General features: G+C 48.2%; 1 protein-coding gene across 17 annotated transcripts in view; it reads right to left on the minus strand.

Moving 5' to 3' along the window:
* LOC149347671 (uncharacterized) overlaps positions 1-15,356 on the minus strand; it is a 76,666-nt gene extending 61,310 nt beyond the window's left edge. For all 17 annotated transcript variants that reach the window (XR_016292568.1, XR_016292566.1, XR_016292565.1 and 14 more), the window contains exons 1-5: positions 15,108-15,356; positions 7,666-7,814; positions 2,779-2,868; positions 1,370-1,518; positions 156-272 (exon numbers count right to left, since the gene is read on the minus strand). The gene's annotated coding sequence lies outside the window, so the exon portion shown is untranslated. The remainder of the gene's footprint in view (positions 1-155; positions 273-1,369; positions 1,519-2,778; positions 2,869-7,665; positions 7,815-15,107) is intronic.
* Between the last annotated feature and the right edge of the window lie 7,700 nt (positions 15,357-23,056).

Consider the following 23,056-nt stretch of genomic DNA (forward strand, 5'->3'; position numbering starts at 1 on the left):
TCATGTTGGTCATCCAACGCTGAGCATCGATGCTACGGTGTTCGCGCTATGAACATTTCCGACAAGTTGTGAGGTGAATAAGATATTTCCAGTGTAAAAAGGCTAGAGTTGAAATGCCAACCACTGTTCACTTATACTAAGCGAGGCTTACTCACTGGGACTGTAGTGGAACGAATGATGAAATGGACAGCTTGCAAGGGCGTCCATGAGCGACGCAGGTATCTCATACGTAGAAGTGGGGCTTTGGCTCTCCTGCATAGGGAAAATCCTACCTGAAAAGTTGCCGGTCAAAAAAATTTAGGAGTGATGGTAAGACTGCAATATTACGCGGATTGAACCGCAATTGCTTTTGAGCTGCTTAAAAAGCAACTCCGGTAATTTTTCAGTGGTTGATTTATGTTGCTGAGGGCTTTCTCAGAGTGCTAGAAAGCTCTTATATTCACTTTATACATGTACTCATACTGTTACTTTACTTTTTATGGCAGCAACTTTCAACTTCTTTAAAAAAATTGTTTTCAAATCGTCAAACAATAATTTTACATAACAAATAACTGAAATAAAATGGAAGATCTTAATACTAAGACTGCGAGGCTTGAAACGGTAGCCGACGCCGACGCGGACAGTCTTTTAGATATGGGGGTAATAACGGTCTCTCGAATGATTCTACAGAGCGTTTGCATGCGGCCTTTCAAGTAGCGGTTTTAGAACCTGCGGTAGATTCGCAGCACGAACTAAGCGCTTTCCAATCAAATCAAAGCTGTCTTGATCCAAAAGAAAAGCAGATATTTTAGAACAAATCAATAAATACTCGCCTTAAATACACATTACCCCTCCCGGAGACACTTTACCTCACATGAAGAAATCGAAGTGTATAAACACTATTACACACCATCTATACTTTTCAACTGTAAACTCTCTATATAATGCAAACATAATCCTTTTGAACGACGCATAAACTGACAGTTAAAGCAATGGGTCAACTTTGACGGCTCTCAAATCAATATGTAAACGTCACCACAGCTATAAGCCATCTATACTTTTCAAATGTAAACTCTCTATGTAATGCAAACTAATACTTTCGAGCGACGCATAAATTGACATTTAAAGCATTGGGTCCACCCTGAGGGCTCTCTAATCAGTCCGTAACCCTCACCACAGCTTCGGAGGAAAGCAAAACAAAAACAAGAAACAAAAATATGAAAACAAAAATGACCGTGCATACAACGAAGTCTATTCATCAACTAGAAATGACAGAACGGCCTATGCATGATCTCATGACCACAAGATTTCCAGACGCTTAACACAGGCTGTATTCCGTTCTTTCTTTATGCGTGTCCGCAGCATGTAAAACAGGAAATATTCTTCGTACCAGGCTGCTTCAAGCAACGCCCCACGTGGCATGCTGTTTCCGCCTTCGAATTCGCTCCACGCGAGACCCGAGACGAACACGCAGGGACATGACGCACGATGGTTCTGCGGGTTGTCTCCATGACAACGAAGAAACTGCATCCTCTTCCACTGCACATAACAGGAGAAATACGGCAAGAAGCGGCTCCCAATAAATTTGTAATGCGTAATTGGTGTTTACCCAAAGGCAAAAAAAAAAGCAAAGCCTTCAGTACTTATTTCACCTTAAAAGACAACTGCACAACTTCTGGAGAATCGCGCGAAATTCAATGATTCAAATGCATACAGCCAGTAGGTAAAGTACGCTGAGAGTTTTTGCGCTAGCATTTAAAATAGTGGTGAAATCGTGGATTGAACTTTATTTAGGCTTCTCCTCAATGTTCCGGAGGAGTGTGCGTAAGTTCGATGTGACGTCACGGAAGGTAAGATTTCCACCTATCTCTGCCATCAAGCACACCCCGCTCTGTCTTGTCTGATGCTGCCGAAGAACTCTCGGTGGGCTTTGCCTTCGGTCACGTTTGTTTTTGTTTCCTTCAAACTAAGTGTTTATGCGTTGGAAATGTACCAGTACCTTCGATGACGTCATTATGCGCGCCCACTTGCCACTGCGCGCGGCGGCGAAGCGTGAAGGCCATAGCAAATTTAATCATCGATTACGTCACCATTAGGAACACAAGCCAAAAGGACTTCGTATGCTTTACCTGCAAGTTTCATATATTCGACACATTTAAGCCCGTCGATTTCTAACATATGCAATTGCCCTTTAATTACCACCAATTTTTGATCGGTGCGAGCCAATTTTTTCGATCTTTTCGCTTTCAGCAGCGACGCCACAATTTTATTGAAGTCTCTTGAGCGAATACAGTGCGTCGTAAAAAATAGACCCGTTAGCGAACTCAGCCTCTTAATATGCTGAAGTGGCAAATTGACGAAGGTTATTCCGAAATTAGGAACATCCCAAGTAGCACAGGTAATCGGCCCTAATAATGCAAATGCATAGTTTTACTGTAGTCTGTTGTGCGACCGGTATGTGCCAATACGCCCTCAATATTGAGCCAATTACGTGTTAGGGAAGACATTGGTGAGTTATCGGTTTAGACTGAGCATGAGACAAGATGAAAAGTTACAATTTCAAAGTAAAACTGAAAGTGGCGCCGATTCTTATTCTTCCTTTTTTTCTGCGTCAATTTTGCGCATACATGTGAGTGTTTAACGCCGTGACGTCACAAAACTAGATTGTCTGATATATATGCTTCGGTGTGCACCGATGACAGATGCGCTACCCTTGCGCCCAACGCCCCCGGAGCTAAATATTTTCGTGTTGAAATTTATTAATGCCAATAAGTAGCGCTAAAATAGCTGCAAACATACATTTCAGGTTCTGGTACTGCTTGCGGAAGTTTGGAAATCACGCCACTGCGTCATTAGCAGCGGGGTACCACGTGGAGAGGAACGGTGTCCCTATAGGAAAGCAACGATATGCATACGGGTACTTTTAAAGACGATTTTAACATGGTGAAAACCTTCTTAACCTATACGAAATTGCATTGTTCAGTAGCAGATCACTCCGCTTAAATCAGAGCATTTCTTATTTCATATCGGTATATTATAATTATATGCCTTAGGATGCCCCGAAGCCAAAGCCTGAAATCGGACCTCCTACATATCGGTATAGATAAAAAAGCTGTTATCTAATGCACGTGAAAGGCTATATCTTGCAAGTGTTCGCCCAGCGTTCCTGTATTGACTCATAACGACAATCGTCGATCAATACAGACGGTGTGAATCACACCTAGCTTCTCATAAATATGCGATAGATTTTCCAACATAATGCCCTTTTTTTGTTGATATTTTTTATTGCCGGCAGATTACTGTCAGATCTTCATTGAAATGAACGGTTTTCAGCTATGGCAGTCTAGATTGGCACAAGACACGAAAAGGTTCAGTCGGGCTTCTTTAGATAATTGTACTTGTCTCACTAAAAGTTATTTCGAACGTTTAGGTTTATGGTGGTTTAACGTCCCACAGCGACTCAGGCTATGAGGGACGCCGCAGTGAAGGGCTCCTGAAATTTCGATTGCCTGGGGCTCTTTAACGTGCACTTACATAGCACTGTGCAATACAATTTCGCCTCCATAGTAATTCGACCAGAGCAGAGTTACCAAGCTTTTATTCGGCATTCGGGGTTCTGGGTTACACATGCCAGCAGCGCATAAGTTACATCACCACCAATAATAATTCCATCATCAAGGCAGATGCACTGAGAGCCACGAATGTGTTTGCAATGCTGGAAATGTCAGGCCAGGGGGCAGCCATGAAGCTACCAAATTCCGGTGGTGAAGAGAAAACTATCTGGCTGTGCACTCGAAAAGTCGCCTTGAACTACTGCAACCCTGGTCCTTACATCGTTTCATTTCAGGCTAGTGCGACAGGTGGCGCGTCGATGAGGCCATTTCTGCAAGGGTGAAAGAGAAAGGGGGAAAGCGTGCACAAAGCCGCTTCGGCGAGCAAGGGTCCGCGTCGTGGGCGTTGGGCGTTCGTGCAGAAAAATAGCACTTGTCATATACATTGTGGCGGGGGCCAGAGTCTGCGCTCTAGGGTTCTTTGGAGGCGAAGAAACGCGAAAGGCGCCCGTGTGCTGCGCGATGTCAGTGCACGTCAAAGATTCCCATGTGGTCGAAATTATTCGGTAGAGCTCGACTATGGAGGCCTCCAGCACCTATTTATTTCTTCTTTCACTCCCACCTTCCTCCCGTCTCTCAAGGAGCGGTTTGCGGTTCAGGTGTCCAACTAGATATATGAGAGAGACAGACTGCATCATTTCCTTTCCTCAAAAACCAATTTACCGATTTTACGGGTTCACTAAGGCAAGAGTTTCACGGTTGAAAAAGCGCCGAAATAATGTTTCATGTTTCATTTAAATCGGGCTGTCTATGCATGACTAGGTGAAAAGGGTTGACTGACGGGACTCGTTGCATATTCGTAGTGATTAAGAGGTACCTAAACCTAGTAAAAAGAGCTGCAGTAGACCTGTGGCATGTAAACGTGAGCAAGTATATGAACTGGAGTATTAATAGCGATGAAACCAGCTGCCATAAGAAAATGGTGTTAAACACATGGTACCTTTACAGCGAAGCCTATATTTGCAGCCTATGTAGCCCAGGCATGTTGCTACAAGCAATGTTTTTGAAACGAAAGTTTCACTATGGGACCTCGAGCTTCGGTCGCCGTATGCCCAGTTTTCACCTTCAAATGACCTTGAGCTTTGAAAGCAATGGAAAGGCGCATAACTGGTCCCCTGGGACATTGTACATTACTCGCGCTTTAAGATATGAAAGCAGGGGAGCGGTAGCTTGGAAAGCAACGGAAAGGCGCATACCGGCCCTCTTGGCACATTGGACACCTCAGTCGTGCTTCGAGCTACGTGGCGGTAGTGAGAGATGCGCGCTGCTTGTGTTGGAATTGACAAAATTGCGCCAAAAACACGGAACTAAAGCCATAGGCCGTCGGCATTCATTGTGTTCATTGGCGTTGGCGTTGACAACGTACTCCGATGATTTTTTAAGGAAAGGGAGTTCGCATAACTGGCTCCCTGGGTCAGTGGACGCCTGAATCACGCTTATAGTTACATGGCGGGACGATTGATTTGGTTTATTGGTGTTTAGCGTCCCAAAACAACTCAGGCTATGAGCGACGCCTTAGTGAAGGGCTCCGGAAATTTCGGCCGTCTGGGATTTTTAACGTGCACTGACATCGCACAGTACACGGGCCTCTGAATTTCGCCTTCATCGAAATTCGGCCGCCGCGCCCGGATGAGATAGAGATGTGGGCTGCATGAGTAAGAGCTGACAACGTTGTGGCAGACACGCGGAACTGCTGCAATAGGCCGTAGCGTTCATTGGATGAGCAAACTCTCGCGATCAACCATTAACTGCTGCCTGCCACAACGTTCAACACACTGATATCCTGTCCAACCTCCAGAATCTGCAGGTGGGCGAAACTCTGTACAACTATATCCGTGCTTTCCTTACGGATCGCACTGCCACGCTCGTTGCCGGTCCACACTCCCTCGAGGATATCTCCCTGGGCAACAAGAGCACGCCGCAGGGCTCCGTCCTGTCTCCGCTGCTTTTCAACATCACTATGATGGGCCTTCCCGCTCGACTCGCCCGCCACGAGGGCCTTCATCATAGCATTTACGCAGATGACGTCACCCTCTGGATGACTGGCGGCAGTGACGGACACATTGAAGAGACTCTCCAGGCGGCGATCAACACAGTTGAAGACTACTTATCGGACAAAGGACTTAAGTGCTCAGCAGCAAAATCTGAGCTCTTCTTTGTGCGTTATCCCGGCACCCGGAAACCCCCCACATCTCCAAATATCCGCCTCACTGTTAACAACCTTCCCGTGCCTACAGTCGACACCATCCGAATTCTTGGCCTCCACCTCCAAGCCAACGGAGCCAACACCAGCACAATACAACGCTTCCATCGATACACACAGCAGACAGCCCGTCTCATACGGCGCGTTTCCAACAAGCGGGCAGGCATGAAGGAGGCGAATCTCCTTCGTCTCTTTCAAGCATTTGTAGTAAGTCGTATTGCTTACACTGCCCCATATTTACGTCTCACGCTCACGGAGAAGCACCGCCTGGACTGCCTTATCCGCAGCGGCGTCAAAACAGCCCTTGGTCTTCCTCTCTCTACTCCCAACGACAAGCTCCTCGCCCTTGGTGTCTCCAACACGGTTGACGAGCTCATTGAGGCGGCCCTCCTGGCCCAGCGCCAACGCCTCTCCCTAACTTCCGCAGGCCGCTCTATCCTTGAACGACTTCGCATCGCTCCCTTCCGTCCGCCATCCTCGGTGGTCAATCTCCCACCTGCCATCAGGGCCAACATCAAGACTCTCCCTCTCCCCCGCAACATGCATCCAACTCATCATCAAGATCGCAGAGAAGCTCGGGCCACGTCACTCCAGCAGCGATATGCTGGCCGACTTGATGTGCTTTACACAGACGCGGCAGACCATCCTACTCGGACTGCTGCAACAGCGGTTGCCACAGATGAGAACATGACTCTTCATGCCTCCTGCTCCGTACGCACTTCACATATCACTACAGCGGAGGAAGTAGCTATTGCTCTCGCGCTGTCCACTTCTAAAGCTAGAGTAGTCATAAGTGACTCACAGCGCGCCATTCTTAATTTTGCTCATGGCCGTATTTCAGTCGAAGCGTTTCGCGTACTCGTATCAAATCCTCCTAAACACCTGACCCTACTGATATGGGCTCCAGCCCACATGGGTCTGAAGGGTAATGAGGGAGCACATGAGCTAGCTCGAGGGCTCACTTTCCGAGCAGCTTATCACTCCGCCCCCAACATGCCCGCCGTGGTCAGGAAGGACACCATAATCACTTCACGCGATCTGCTCCAGCACTATCGTCTTTCTCGCCAACTCTATCCAGGTCCGCACCAAGAACTTACAAAGACAGAGGCCGTCACATGGCGCCAACTCCAGACGGACACTTTCCCCAATCCCAAAAGATTCCATCATATATTTCCTGAACGGTATATGCCGATGTGTAAACACTGCAGTATCCCAGCAGACCTCCTTCATATGGTCTGGACTTGTCCACGACAACACATACCAACACCCACACAACATACCTGGGAGGCTCGTCTACGCAGCTCTACCCTAGACGACCAACGAACGCTCATCGGTCTCGCTCTAGAGGCTGCCAGATTCCAAGGAGTCTTGGCCGACCCCTAGATCTGGGCCTTCGGCCCCTTGACTGTTTTAATAAATGTTTACCAACCAACCAACTGCCTGCCAGGGTAGCAGGGTGGGTGCTCTTACCTTTACGCTTGTTCTCGGCTAGTTTCCCAACTTACGCAATATCGCCTAAGCATACTAGGTTTTTCTTCAAGTAAAGCAAACCACCTTGAAGTTTAGAAAGGAGCTTCTCCGCGCCATGCTGTGGTTACCAAGTGATGGAAAAGGTTTTGTGGGTTCTGTCGTCCCAAAGGGTCTCGGGCTGTGAGGGTTCACGTAGTGGACGGTTCCGGATAATCTCGACCACTTGGAGTTCTTAAACGTGCACTGGCGGGCATAGTATACCCAAGCCACTAACATTTCGCCTCCGTCAGAATGCGACCATCGCGGCTGGAGTCGAACCCCGCGTATCTGAGATCAGAAGGCAAGTACCACAAATACGGAGCCATCGCAGCGGCATTTACCAGGAGATATTACGGTACTCACCATTTTAGCCTTTTCTTTCGCAAAGAACGGACATAAAAGGCATGCCCGCCCGGACATGTTGTTGGCTCTGCGATTTTGTAGTGTGATGCCAGGGGCCCCTGCTGGCTGTGTTCGTCACTGCTAAGGAAGAGGCGTCCCTTCACGTATACCTAGAACAGCGGCGCAAAATGAAACCAGTTGAGAACCTACATTCGGAACAGTTGGCTCTCCTGCATATAAGTTGTACATGGTCTCCAAGTGTAGTCAATACTTGCAAATGTCCAATCGAAATCGATGCGTAATGCAAATATTGCTGCACAATTTCCAGCGCACTGCATCCTTCCATCCACTGAAAAGTTTCAAAGCATTAACGCACACCTTTCGTAATGCGCCATTTCGGAAGGCATTAAGGTTTAAGATCACATGATTGCAATAAGTGGATGGTCATAAAGTGTAAAAGGAGCTTGATAAGAAAAAAATCCCGCATGTGTTCGTAATCGTACACCGTATGCATGGAAGCGCAGATGGGAGGATAATTTGAGGCAGTAGGGGCGCGTGAAGGCCTACTTCTTAGAGAGAAAGCAGTTCTCGCAGTAAAGGGGGCCTTTAACTCTTGAAACTCTACACACGCTTCTCGCGATTGCGAAGAGGGCCGGTAATGGAGAGTGCCCACCGATTATTGCAGCAGTGATAAATCTTTTTAATACGGTTGATCGATAAAGGCAGTTACCAGGTGGAGGGAAGAAACCGCACTTGTTCACAACAAAAACGAAAGGTTGTCGTAAGAATAGAACAAGGTTACAATACAAACAACACAAAAGTTTCGACGCAGACAAAATGCACTTTACAGGTTCAAAATAATTCTATTTTCACATGATGATAACTGACATAACACGATGATACAAGCAGTTGGCAAGGAAGTGCACTCTGCTATGTTTCAGAGAGAAATGAATAGGCTTATCTTATGCATTAATGTGTGATTGCGGAGAATGGCAATTATAATCATGCCTTCTTCGTAAATTTATTACTTTGCAGCGTATACAGCTCGTTTGGTGGAAAAGTCGGCGGCGTCGGCGTCGTAGCAGCAGTAGTTGCAGTTGTACTTGTCTGCACCGCGCGCCGGAAAAAATTCAGGGGGGCACTTTGTTGACCTAAAGTGCGGAGAGGCGAAAGCCTTAAGCGCAGTGTTGCTGCTTGTGTCCCTGATGTGTGGTGAAGATGTTAAGCTTCGCTTCTAAGAGCGGATCCTAAGAGTGGAAAGCGACAGCGTCTTGCAACACTGCCAGGGAGTCTACAGAACGCCATCGCTCATTCGGCTCTACACCTTGCTCGCCGGTAAATTGGTTTTTGAGGAAAGGAAATGTGTCTCTCTCGCATATTTCGGTGGACACTCTAATCTCGCCGTAAGGGAAGGGAGGAAGATGGGAGTGAACGAAGACGCCATATTAGCTAGACGCGCCTTTGTTCATTCCAAACCATCGAACTGGCATAGCGGAGTGCTCAGCGTGAACGTCTCGCACTCCGGAGACCCTGGTTCTATTCCCCAACTCGACCAATTTCCTACTCGGTTTTATTTATTTATGTGGTCTGACTAGAAACGTTAATTAGGCTAATTGGTCTTTACCATGGTTCTAATGTCATCCATCATGTCCTTTCACTCCCCTGTCAAGTGATGAAACTCTCTAGAATAATGACGGTTAATGATAGTTAAGCATAAATCGTACATTTCGTGATAATAGTTATTTTGTGGTTAGTGATAGTTAAAGTGACCTTAACTAGAACACTGATTGATTAGTGTTGTTAGGGTACAGGCGCAGTGCATAGTCCCACGAGGCACTTTAATACCAATTACTAATTATTCATTTAGTCATTAAAGTACAATGATATAATCAAGAAATCTCTATATTATGTTCCGAGGCCTTTCGATTGCACCCGATTAAGTATGGATTGGCTATTGATTGGCATATGCCCACATAATGAATGCATCCGAAATGCGGACACATTTGGTAACACGTCTTTGTCACGACAGCATAAGGCATTAAAGCCTTTCGCCTTAAAACTGGCTGTGGTGTGACCAATGGCCATCCCGAGTAGAATTGTGGAAGCAACGGCGCGGCAATCGCAGCGGCTGTATAAAGTGGGTAGAGGCGAAAGCGTTTTCCGCACCACTTTGACTGCCTTTGTGGCACTGGTGATGTCAACACTGTAGGAGGTCACGCGTAATTAAGTACTAAATACTAAGTAATGGCAAATTACTAATTAATGAATAATTACTGATTGACGACTAAATACTAATTAACTGCTATGTAATTATGCTTAGGCTGCGCCTTTAGGAGTCAAACGCGACAGCGTGTTGTGGCGCTGCCAGGGAGTCCACAGAACCCCACCACACCCGTTCGGCGTGGTGCCTTGCCCTTTGAACGCAACGCTTTTTGAGGAAAGGAAATGGCGCAGTAATTCTTTGTCATCTCGGTGTACACTCAACCGCAACGTACAGGAAGGGAGGAAGTGGAAGTGAAAAAAAGAATGAAGTAATGTGTTCTGTCACTGTTGAAGTTCCAGGATTATAAATAGTAGCTCCCGCCTAGCTTATTTCCGGCGATCTTATAAAGCACGCAACTTTAGCGGTTTGAGCATTTGCGTGACTGAACCCTTGCGTGAAATGTTGGATAGGATGAACCTGGCCATTACATGTTGCATAAACTTCCCTGGCATTCCACAAACATGGTGGGACGAGCAGGCAGCTCTAATGAAGTGAGATTTCCTCAAGTCACCAACCAAGTACTACTCGACTGGTGTCTTTTAGGAGCTGATGGCTTTTGTCAGATAAAATTCAAGGAGCTCTGGATGGTACAGCCAAACGCCAAAGAAAGGTGTAAGTGGAATTGCTTGGAAATTTCCGTTCAGTAAGGAAGCTAAGCACTTAAGTTATTCGTTTCGCTGCAAAGTTAAACTGGTGATGTTACCGACGGATACCTGAGGCGTCGGATCCAGGACGAATGTTAAGAGTTGTCTTGTATTTTCGCTGCATTATTGAACAAAGTTACCATGCGGCTAAGACAACGTTGAATTTGCCTACGATTAAGTTCGCAGGCTTTATGAAAAAGAACGAAATGTTTAAGTTACAGCTCAAAGCTTGTTATGAAGCTTTGCTTATCTTAGAAAAAAAAAGGTCAACAAGTGTATTTTCGCTTAGGACTAAGCTAGGGTGAAAAGGGAGCCATTCCCCATAACGTTTTCTTTTGTTGTCTCCGTTAGTCAGACAGTGCGAGTGAAGGTGCGTAAGGTGCATGTTCCCTGCATGAAGACGACATAAACCCCGTTGACAGCTGGAATGCTCTGCCCTTGTCCACGTCACCTCTTCTGTTGTTGTTGTTATTAGAAAAGACGGCGTATGATCACACTGAGGCATCAGCCAAGAATTGACAGGCACGGATCACTATCAACTGTACAATTTATTCTGCACATTACTAATGAAAAGCTTATCAGCTGCAAAACCAGATGTCCGTCATAAAGTGGCGCCCCATAACCCCATGACGTCATCAAAAAATCACAGCAGTGTAGAATAAAGTAGTAATGAATCACCATAGGCAATGAAGCAGATATTGGAAGAGACAGCGGTGAGTGACAGTGATAGCGGTAGTAGTGGAAAGATGAAGGACATGACTGAAAAATGATTAGGGTCATAATTAACTCTAAAAATGATAAAGGCCTTTAGCTTGAAGTTTTTATGGGAAACGCCTTTAGGTAGAGGGTGTTTAGAGTGAAATGCAACCGAGTGAAGTACTTTAGGATGACCGTATTTGGGGCAAACGCCTTAAGGACGAAAACCTTTTAGTCAAACACCTTTAGGGCAAAGACATTTAGGGAAAAGGACTTTACGTCAAAATATGCTTTCGCATTGACATCATATGGGGACCTTAAGAGCCCACCGTAAATTACTAACTCTTCATATCTCTCCTCTGACTAAACATACATATATATACTAGTGCAACACCGGTTTTCTACCACGGTGTGTTTACTGTTCTTTAACTACAAGTCAACCTATTTCCACCTTCAGCGTGTTCATTGTTATAGCCGAATTTTCCTTTTCTTCACTTGTTCCATATCATCCCAATAGTCTCCTCGGCTTCATACATTCTTTGTGCTTCAAAATCGATCTCCTTCCCTGTTCATAGACCCTACCTCGTGAGAGTAATACAGCACCAGACCATAAACGCTGGAAAAGAATGAACGCAGCAGGCCTCAACAAAGACGTGTAAAATAGCGCGTGCAACTAAAAGTCGGCAGTGGCTTAGCTCTGCTGTGCCACGATATACGCAGTGTGAGCAGTGACGTCACGTGCCTCTACGCCGGCGGCAGCAGCGGCAGCGGTGTAACGTCACTCGCTCCTCGCACATGCGCAGTATGGTCGACGGAGGGTGCACACGAAACGGCGAGACTGTGGCCAATGTATCTCACGCTACAAAAACAGTTTGGAGTTTAGCATTGCTAAGCACGAATTATCGCATGAAAGAAGTATTTTTTGTAGGTGGACACCACCGCCACACACACCAAAGCTCAATTGAGGTGTCCATAAAAAAAGGGAGCCAGTTATGCGCCCTTCCTTTCCTAAAAATCTACAGAGTCGAAACAAGCTTCCGGTGGCTTTGAGAGAAGGAAAGGCGGCGAAACTGCCTGAAATAGTAGGTGGATGCCACCTCCTACGCACAGCGCGACTGAGGTGTCCACTGACCCAGTGAGCCAATTGCACGTGCTTCACAGAGGTTTTAGACAGACACCGCTGAAACCCGGGGTGTGTGGCAAGAAGTGCATTCGAACTAATGGAAGCCGCAAAGCAACAGCGCCTACATCAATGACGATAATGATGTGCCAGCAAGCAATGCATGCCGGAGGATAACGATTGCTTTTCAAGAAACGAAAGGCGTGGTAACACTCCCTGGTGGGCACCTCAACCGCGCCGTGACGGAAGGGACGAAGGTGGGAGTGAAAGAGAGAAAGAGGGGCCGAAGTTAAGGGCTCCTGAATAATTTCTACCGCCTGGGGATCTTTAACGCGCACTAACAAAGACGAAAAAGGAAAAGAGCATAAAGTTCAACAAAAGCGCATTCAATTAAACAAGAAAGCGAATAAAACATGCCAGCACTTACACCTGCCATCGTTAACACAACAAAAGAGTGAATAATGGTACAGCAAGACGAGGAACGCACGAGATATTAATGGCGCATTGAAACAATATGCAAAGCAAAAAAAAACAAATTAGCCACCACAGCGTGCCACCACCATGCCCTCCCATTGGGCGCGTCAGTTTGAGCGAAAACTAACATAAAAGAACGCAGCAGTACAGAACAAGGATACAATGATACAACACTACGTGTGACGAAGCCAAACAGTGAATACAACGTGTCAGCAAGGAGAGCGTCGCGCAAGAACGAAGACGCAATGAAGAAGCGCGAGCAAGAATTCATAGTGCATTTTGCACTGCTTATGTGCACTGAAGGTGAAAACCCTCATCGTGAGCGCTCGAGCTAGACGCAGCTTGCGCAATGAGAAATGCAACGAAGACGCGCTTCGGAACGATGACTCCAATAACGCTGAATCCACGAAGGTTTATGTGAAACACCGTACACTCGAATACCTGCCGCGAACTATCTGGCAACGTGACTAAGATTGGAAGATAGTTCACGACAGATATTCAAGTTTGCATGTTTCACTCCGACCTCCATGAATTTATAGTTTGTGGAATCATCGTTCAGAAGTGCGTCTCTGTTGAATTTCTCAGTGCGCAGGCTACGAACTATCTTCCAACGTGACAGCGACATAAGGTATGCAATGAGATCTGCCGCGTCGGCTCCGTGGTTATGGCGCTCGGCTGCTGCCCCGAAAGATTCGGGTTCGATCCCGGCCGCGTCAGTAGCATTTCGATGGAGGCAAAATTCTAGAGACCTGTGTACTGTGCGACGTCAGTGCACGTTAAAGAACCCCGGCTGGTCAAAATTCCCGGAGCCCTTACGGCGTCCCCCATAGCATTGGGACATTAAACCGCCACAAACCATAAACCAATGCAATGAGAAAGCTTGACACCACCGACAACAGTGTATGACGAACGGTTGCGTCAAAATTTCGATGCGAAAATCGTTTATGCGCCTTTACCTAAAGCTTTTTATAGAAAAGCTCATAAAGGGACTCCGCCAAGGCACGCCAACGGCAAACGCCAAGGAACGCCAACGGCAAATGCAAACGCCTTAGAACGCTGGCGACATGCGTATTGAAAAGTTGAAAATTTTTGTTTTTGAGGAAAGGAAATGGCGCAGTAATTCTCATCTTCGTGGGGCACCTGCACCACGCGCACCGTAAGGTAGGAAGGTGGGAGGGAAAGAAGAAAGAGGTGCCTAGTGCCGTGTTTATGCCGCAACGTAGTGAACGTGAACGCATGCTGCGCACATTTGTCACTAAAATATATACCGCCACGTAGTACACCTCAATGTGCCATTAAGGTGGCCACTGACCCAAGAAGCCAGTTATGAACCTTTCCTTTCCTTTCCCGACGCACGTCCGTCGTTTGATTTTGCCGAGTAGGAGGCTAATAGTTCTTTTTCACTAAACAGCAGCAGAGAGAAAGAAAAAAGCGCACATCCCGCGGAAGCAATTAGTGTGCCGAGCCACGCAAAAACCGTTTGAACAAGGGCGTCCGCAGAACTTTTTCCAAGTGGGGTCACCCGATGTCCGCGGATGGGGGAGGCGGTAGGTTTGCAGTTGTTTTCTACTAGGGCATAAATAATATCCGTAATTCCAGTATGGTGGGGAGGGGGGGGGGGCGAAGAGGGGAAACTTCTTCCGGACGCCCAGCTTATGAACAAAGCCCGTACGCTAGTGTTCGAAAATTCCACCCGAGTCGTGGAAACGCGTTTTGGAACGCCAAATGAATAGAAATGCCGATCCACCGTATGCATGAGTGAGCTATTTAGATAGGGAGGTTCGAGGCCTTTTGTTGGGGAATTGCGTGGTTAGAAAAGCTTTGATTTGGTTTATGGGGGTTTAACGTTCCGACGCGACTCAGGCTATGAGGAACGCCGCAGTGACGGGCGACGGAAATTTCGACCACCTAGGGTTCTTTAACCTGCACTGACATCGCACAGTACACGGGCCTCTAGAATTTCACCTTCACATGGAAATTCGACCGCCGGTATCTAAATTGTCTTAAGTTCTTTGACTGAAGTAAGACCAACTCAACATACGCATGCCGGAAAAACAATTACGGACAAAAGGTGCGTTTATGTGAAAAAAAGCAACTGCATTAACGTCTGGCCTAATATAGTTCGCAAATTCAACACGAGATTTAAATACGGTAATAAACAACTAATAACCTCAACATAGTGCGACTTATTCTTATGCCAAGCTACTCCTCCACACGGCACACAAGTTTTCAGTAGGAAGTGAAAACACAGCAAAAGTTTGCTCACACGGTACAAACGATGACTCCGAAGCCGCAGGACAGGTTCTGAAGACCCAAATCCGCTCCACCATCGACGCTGGACAGGGCACCTGCACCCAGCGAGCTTTTAGGCGTCCGCCCTGATCAAACGCCACCCTTCCACTGCTGGACACGTCGCCGTCTGCACGGGTTTGGAGGTTGAGGCGTTGTTTTATTTCGCTGCCTGCCGCGTCCGGAAGGTATCACGTGGTCACACTTTCGGGAACATTCTACAATTTTCTTGCTTCTTCTGAGTGCATTTTTTTCTTTTTGTGTTTTTTTGGAGCTTGGCGCGAGCGTTGGCGCCTGGTTAGAGTGGCTGTGTGCTGGTTTGTCGCGTTTAACGTCCCTAAGCAACTCATGCTATGAGGGACGCCGTAGTGCAGGGCTCCAGAAGTTTTGACCCCCTGGGGTTCTTTAACGTGCACTGACAACGCACAGTAGACGGGCCTCTATAATTTCGCCTCCATCGAAATTCGACCACCGCGGCCAGGATCGAACCCGCGTCTTTCGGGTCAGCAGCCAAGTGCCATAACCCCTCAGCCACCGTGGTGGTTCGACTATGTGCCCATGCACCGCGAGCAGGGTTAGAGTTTCAAAGCGAAAGCTCTACTACGACATGTTCCGCGAGCTTCGCCCACCATGTCGCTTTTACCTTCAGCGACCTTCAGCCGCTCCAGTGATGGCGGAAACATTTATTGCAAAGCAATGCAGAAGGGGCAAACCCTGCCTCCCCTTATGTGGCACGAGGCAACCGTAAGGGGGTTGCCCTTAAAGGGCAAAGGGCAGTCCTTGAGGGATATCCGCTTCAAGACGTCGGTAATTATCCGGCGCTGGTCAGCAGCAGAGCTGGCCAGAAGTATCTCCCAGTATGACTCCGCCGTGTTGGGGATGGAGGGTGAGGGAAGGTAGGGCATGTGAGAAGGATATGGATAAAGTATCCCGGTTTCCCGCAGAGCTTACAGGAGGAAAGGAACTGATCGGGGTAGCGGGAATGAAGAAGAATAGGGTAGGGAGCAGTACGGGTTTGGAGTCGGCGCCAGTGGGAGGCCTAGGTTAGGGTTATAGAGGGAGCTGACGGTGCATCTGACGGTATCTCGGTAGTGGATAATGATATCTCCGAAGGCAAGCAGACGCTCCCGGGCTGGCGGAGGAGTCCAACTCCAGCCTGGAAAGCGAGACTGCTCCGGAGCTGCGCCAAAACAGACGAACAGCGGGAGCTTCGAAAGCAAAGGCGCATAACTGCCTTCTGGGACACTTCTTACCAAATTATTCCGAATTGATATAGGTCCCAGCCCATTCGGGGATCCGGGGAACGAGGCAGCCCAGAATAAAGCCCGAGGTTTCGTCGACCGGGCAGTGGATGAGTCTGGCTCCCTGAATTTCACGAAGGACTCCATGATCACATATCATGATCTCACCAATCATTTTAAATTAGAGAGGAGAATTTCCGAACGCGCCAACGAGGTAGCTCAAGGGTATACGAGCCGAGCTTCCTCCCAATCGGACGATCTACCCGACCGAGTCAGCCCTACGTACTCAGACATTCTGAACTACTATAAGGGGGTACGGATCCGCTATCCGCCGCCTCATCCTGATCTAAATCAACTAGAGGCAGTGTATTGGCGAAGATTGCAGACAGGAACATTCCCAAACCGGCATATCCTTAGCAAGATTTACCCGACGCGATATCGGGACACTTGCCCGTGGTGTGGCAGCAAACCATCGTTGTACCACATCACGTGGGAATGCAGTAAAAACGAAAACTTTCGCAAAGACCCGAGTGCAGAACAGTGGGAGAGCCGGATCTCCAGCGGCGATCTGGGTTGCCAACAAGGTCTGATCCAGCACGCCCAACGAGCAGCGAAGCTCAGCGGGGCCCTGGAATAGGGGCACCGACCCTGTGAGAAGAAGGAAGATGGACCACTTCTTTCTCGTCTGCTACTAGCACCTTTCTAGAGCAATAAACGTCTTTCCTACCTGAATTTCTTTGGAGGAGAAATTCGAGGCCCGTGTACTGTGCGATGTCAGTGCACGTTAAAGAACCCCAGGTGGTCGAAATTTCCGGAGCCCTCTACTACGGCGTCTCTCATAGCCTTAGTCGCTTTGGGACGTTAAACCCCATAAACCAAACCAAACCTTTCCTACCTCCTTCCTTTCCTCCTGGCGAGGTTTAGGTGTCCACCGACTTATGGGAGACAGATACATTTCCTTTCCTCAAAAACCAATTTACCGACGAGCGAGGCGTAGAACCGAATGGGCGATGGCGTTCTATGGACTCCCTGGCAGCGTTGCAAGACACTGTCACGTTCCACTCTTAGAGGCGAGGCTTAACATCTTAACCACACATCAGTGACCGCACTTTAGGTAAAAAAAGTGGCCCCCTGAATTTTGACGGTGTCCATCGAGATATGCGAGACAGTTACTGCCTAATTTTCTTTCCAAAAAAAATATAATTTTCATTTTCTTCATTACGGGCCATCTTTGTCGTCTTTCATTCCCACTTCCTCCCTTCCTCTACGGTGCGGTTCAGGTGTCCACCGAGATGACAGAGAGAGAGAGAGAAAACTTTTATTGCTCTTTCAAGAGATTCGCGGAGATGAAGACTTCTTGGTCGTCCTGCTTGGGCGCTGGCGACTTGAGTCTTCGAGCAAGGGTGGGCCCTCAGTCCAGGGCTCCACTGAGTCGTGCCGCTTCAACAGCGTGCTGTACCAAGGCCCTCTGGACCTCGAGCTCGCTGCTGGAGAGACAGCTCTCCCATTGCTCCTCACTCGGTGGTTGATAATTGTGGAATGCTATGTTTCTTTCGCACTCCCAGGTAATGTGATAGAGTGTAGGTGTACCGCCGCACCAGGGACAGTCTGATCTAGAGAATTACTGCGCAATTCACTTTCCTCAAAAAGCGTTGCGTCCAAAGGGCAACGCGTCGCGCCGAACGGGTGGTGGCGTTCCGTGGACTCCCTGGCAGCGCTACAACACGCTGTCGCGTTCCACTCGTAAAGGAGAAACTTAAGCGTCATTAATTAGCAGTGAATTAGTATTCAGGCATTAATCAGTAATTAAGCATTAATTAGTGATTTGTCATCAATTAGTAATTAGTACTCAGTTATATATGACGCCACCACTGCCACAGAAGCAGCGAAAGTCATGCGGAAAACGCTTTCGCCTCTAGGCACTTTAGACAGTCAAAGTGCCCCCTGAATTTTTGTCTGGAACACGCTCACAGACGCTAGTTGCCCGATGCACTACAGCTTCCACTCCCTAACCAGATTCAACAGTAAAACCGCAGCTAAATTTTTCTTCGAGGTGAAACCTGGCTGTGATCGATGTTTTTGACATGAAGTAGAAAAAAGATGTCCAGGCTTAGCTTGGTTAAGCCAAGAATGCGTTGCATATTGCGCGGTCTTTTGCGCGAGGTATTGTTTGGCGGTACTCGATTTTCTCAGCAGCTTTTCCTCCGTGACGTATGGATGGATGGATGGATAGGAGCGCCCCCTTTGAAACGGGGCGGTGGCAACCACCACCATGCTCAGCCGTTCTCTTTTTTTTTCTTTTTTTTTTCAAAGTGCTTTGGTGACGTCACGTCACGTGGTGACGTGACGTCACCAAACCACGTGACGTCACGTGGTTTGGTGGCTGCCCGGCCGCGCCCAAGGGCTGAACTTAGTGATTCCAATATGCTACGCATAAAAAGTTACTTCAGGAATGAGGGTGAATGAGAGAGCCGCCGAAATTGGAGAAAAAGTTGGTTACGAGGAAATGAAAGCCGCGATACCTATCACTTCTCGGTGGACGCGAGGCACCCTGGCTAATCCCCCCAGTTGGTGTGTGCGACTTCACCAGAGGCGAAACACCAGCATCTCTGAGTGAAGAAAAAGGTACCGCAGTGTAGGGCTCCTTAATACTGTCGACCTGTTGGTGATCTTTAACGTGACTGACATCGCGCAACGCACGGACGTCTGCGTTTCGCATCCACCGAATAGCGGCCGCCGCGGCCGGGTTCGAAGCTCTGTATGACTCAGTAGCCCAGGGTCCTAATCAGTGAGCCAGTCCGACGGGTGTCACTGTGAGCAGCACAGTGGTGAAGCCTCAGAAGGACAAATATGCTGCGTTTTTGGAAGTAACGATGATTTTGCTTACACAAGACTTATCTAAGGAGGTTATTCGGCCACAAACTTTAGTACAAATGAGACTTATCTAAGGAGGCCCCGCCGCGGTGGCTCAGTGGTTAAGGCGCTGGGCTGCGGACCCGAAAGACGCGGGTTCGATCCTTGCCGCGGCAGCCCAATTTCGATGGAGGCGAAATTCTAGAGGCCCGCGTACTGTGCGATGTCAGTGCACGTTAAAGAACCCCAGGTGGTCGATATTTCCGGAGCGCTTCACTACGGCGTCTCTCATAGCCTGAGTTGCTTTGGGACGTTAAACCCCAACAAACTTAACCTATCTAAAGAGATTAGTAGACGCCTACGCACTCTAGTACAGTGCTCAGGACGAACTGGAGGGCTAGTTGGATATACATACACAAACATGCATATAGTACACTGCGTTCGGTTCTTAAGAAATCATTCACAATAGCATCCGTCAAGGCGCCATGGTTTTTTAAGCATGAAATGCTTTTGACTCCCGTTGTCGGCAGTGTTGTGACGTCACGCCGAGACCGAGAGCCAAAATCCGGGCACTGAATTCCACTCATCCGGGCACTCAAACGAGAGCATCTGGGCACCATACGAGTTTTACGAGACTCTCTAAGCCCTCCTATACGACAGGACCGGCATACAAGCGCCGGTAGCTTCGCGCCGAACGGGATGTTGTTCCTCCCTTCCTGTACGGTGCGGTTCGGGTGTCCACCGAGATGACAGAGAATTACTGCGCCATTTCCATTCCTCAAAAAGCGTTGCGTTCAAAGGGCAAGGCATCGCGCCGAACGGTTGGTGGCGTTCCTCCCTTCCTTTACGGTGCGGTTCGGGTGTCTACCGAGATGACAGAGGATTGCTGCGCTATTTCCTTTCCTCAAAAAGCCTTGCGTTCAAAGGAAAAGTCTCAGAAAAGGGGGAGTTGGACCATTAAGGCAGGCCCTAAATATGTGATAGAACTCTGCCTTAGGGTGTTGACATAATTTGCACACCGGATGATACTCCCCTGGGTGCACGAGAGAATGCAGGATGGGGTTCGGAAAAGTGTCTCTCTGAATCCGTCGCCAAATGACTTGCTCAGCCTTACCATAGTCCTAAAAAGCATTGAAGGACTATGGCCTTACTGAGTGCTCTCCCTCCCTTCCCTTATGGCGAGGTTCAGGTGTCCACCAAGATATGCGAGACAGATACATTTCCTGTCCTCAAAAACCAATTTACCGTCGTGCAGGCGTATAGCCCAATGGGCGATGGCGCTCTGTGGACTCCCTGCAGCGTTGCAAGGCGCTGTCGCGTTCCACTCTTACAAGCGAAGCTTAACATCTTAACCACACGTCAGTGACACACGCAGCAACACTGCGCTTAAGGCTTTTGCCTGACCGCACTTTAGGTCAACAAAGTGCCCCCCTGAATTTTATTGCGTAGTTGCGCAATCGCAATTGCAGCACAACGTTTTCACGTGCTGTTGTGATTTGTGTTTTCTCATGCCCCTCCTGCTTGGGCTAAAGCTAGCCTGCAGTACTTTGAAATAAATAAATAAATAAATATAAACAGAAACAAGAAGAGAGTGGCGAAGGAAGGATGAATGCTACCGCATCTCATCCGCATCAATCCAATTACTCGTCACAATTTTAAAGCGAAAGCCTTTAATGCCTCACACTGTCGCGACCAAGACGTGTTAGCAAATGTGTCAGCGTTTCGGATGCATGCCTTATATGGGCATTTGCCAATCAATACTTAATCGGGTGCAATCGAAAGACATCGGAACATGATATAATTGGACTTCGTGATTATATCATTGTATTTAAAGACTAAATGGTAATTAGTAGTAGTTAAGAAGTGGCATGTGGAACTGTCCACTGCGTTTGTACCGTAACACTAATTAATCAGTGTACTACTTAAGGTCACGTTAACTATCATTAACCATACATTAATTTATATCACGAAATGTGCAAGTAGTGCTTAACTATCATTAACCATTCACGTTTCCAGACGTTTCATAGACATGGTGTCGAATATTCTGAAGAGTTCCATCACTTGACAGGTGTGTGACGGGACATGATGGATGGCATTAGAACAATGTTAAAAACCAATAAGCCAAATAAACCTTTCTAGTCAGATCACATAAATAAAAATTGCTGAGGCTCAGCTTGGCTAAGCCTGGGGAATGCGAAGCATATTAGTGGCTAGGCTTGGTAATAAATGGCTTTCCTTGGTTGAATACTTCGTCATTTTAATACAACCACTAGAAGCCTTCGTCGTGGGGGAAGACAACGGCATGGCTACAGCGGAACGCCGACTAACCCCGACACGCGCGTTGGGTGAGCGCCTGGATTGCCACGGAAGCCGCGTCTGCCTGCCCGGTAGAGCGAGCGTTTCACCTACACCGAGTGTGAACGCGCGTTCGAAATGCGCGGGAATGCGCGGGTGTGACGGCTAGGGGTGAATGCGCGGGTGTGACTGCTAGGGGTCCCACGGCGACGGCGCGAGGTGGAGGCCGGCTCTGTCATCCGACGTCACGTGGTGTGACGTCACGGTGTCACGTGGCGTGACGGCTAGGGGTCCCACGGCGACGGCGCGAGGTGGTGGCCGGCTCTCTCATCCGATGTCACGTGGTGTGACGTCACGGTGTCACGTGGTGTCACGGCTAGGGGTCTTACGGCGACGGCGTGAGTGGTAGCTCTAGCAATATGCTTCGCATAAAAATTCACGGGGCCCTTTGGCTGTCTAAAGTGCTGCAAGACGAAAGCGTTTCCTGGCCACTGTTTGCTAGCTCAAATTCCCGACATCCATTTCAGCCTCTACGCCGACGACATCACTGTCTGGGCAAACCATGGCAGCGATGCCGAAATAGAAGAGCACCTACAATTGGCACTAACCACCATCGGCGCATATGTACGGGAGCGTGGCCTGACCTGCTCCCCTTCAAAATCGGAGCTTTTCCTCTACCGGCCCAAGCAACACGATTCAGTTAATGCACCCATCTCCCTCGCCCTAGGTACCCATCCCATCCCACTAGTACACAAATCCGCGTGCTAGGACTGGTTCTCCACTCCCACGGTGCGCATGGAGAAGTCATAAAGACACTTCAAACACACGCTCAACACACCACTCGACTGATTCGCCGCATAGCGAACCGCAGGGCTGGCCTACGCGAGCGAAACACGACTCGCCTCACCCAGGCTTACATCATAAGCCGTACAACATATGCCCTTCCATACTTACCCCTCAAACAGAAGGAGAGAGACGCGGTTAATGCGCTCCTACGTAGTTGCACGAGAACGGCTCTACGTCTTCCCCCCAGCACATCCAACGACCGACTCCTCAAACTAGGTGTACACAATACCTTTGAGGAACTAAAAGAAGCTACCTTTATGGCACAACTATCCCGTCTATCCAGCTCAGAGGCTGGTCGTACTTTATTGTCCCAGTTGAGCCTGACCCCAATTACAGAGCCTACCGAGGGGGTCCCCATTTCTGCTACCCTCCGCTCTAACCTCAACGTAACCCCCATCCCCAAGAACATGCACCCTGAGCGAGACAGGGAACGCAGAGTAGCAAGGGTTCGGGCCCTTCACAAACAGTATAGCGAGGACCATGAGGTGGTCTACGTGGACGCAGCGGAATATACGACAGGCTCCCGTATGGCCCTGGCGGTAGCCGACAATAATGCAAAGCTTCTAACCTCGAGCTCAATCATTACCAATTCGACCACAGCGGCAGAAGAGGCAGCCATCGCGCTTGCTCTCATTTCTACATCTGCCAGAAAAATTATCTCCGATACCAAATCTGCAATTTTAAATTATGC

This window comes from Amblyomma mixtum, chromosome 4 (genome assembly GCF_055824585.1).
Source record: "Amblyomma mixtum isolate Tamu chromosome 4, ASM5582458v1, whole genome shotgun sequence".
Taxonomy (NCBI): domain Eukaryota; kingdom Metazoa; phylum Arthropoda; class Arachnida; order Ixodida; family Ixodidae; genus Amblyomma; species Amblyomma mixtum.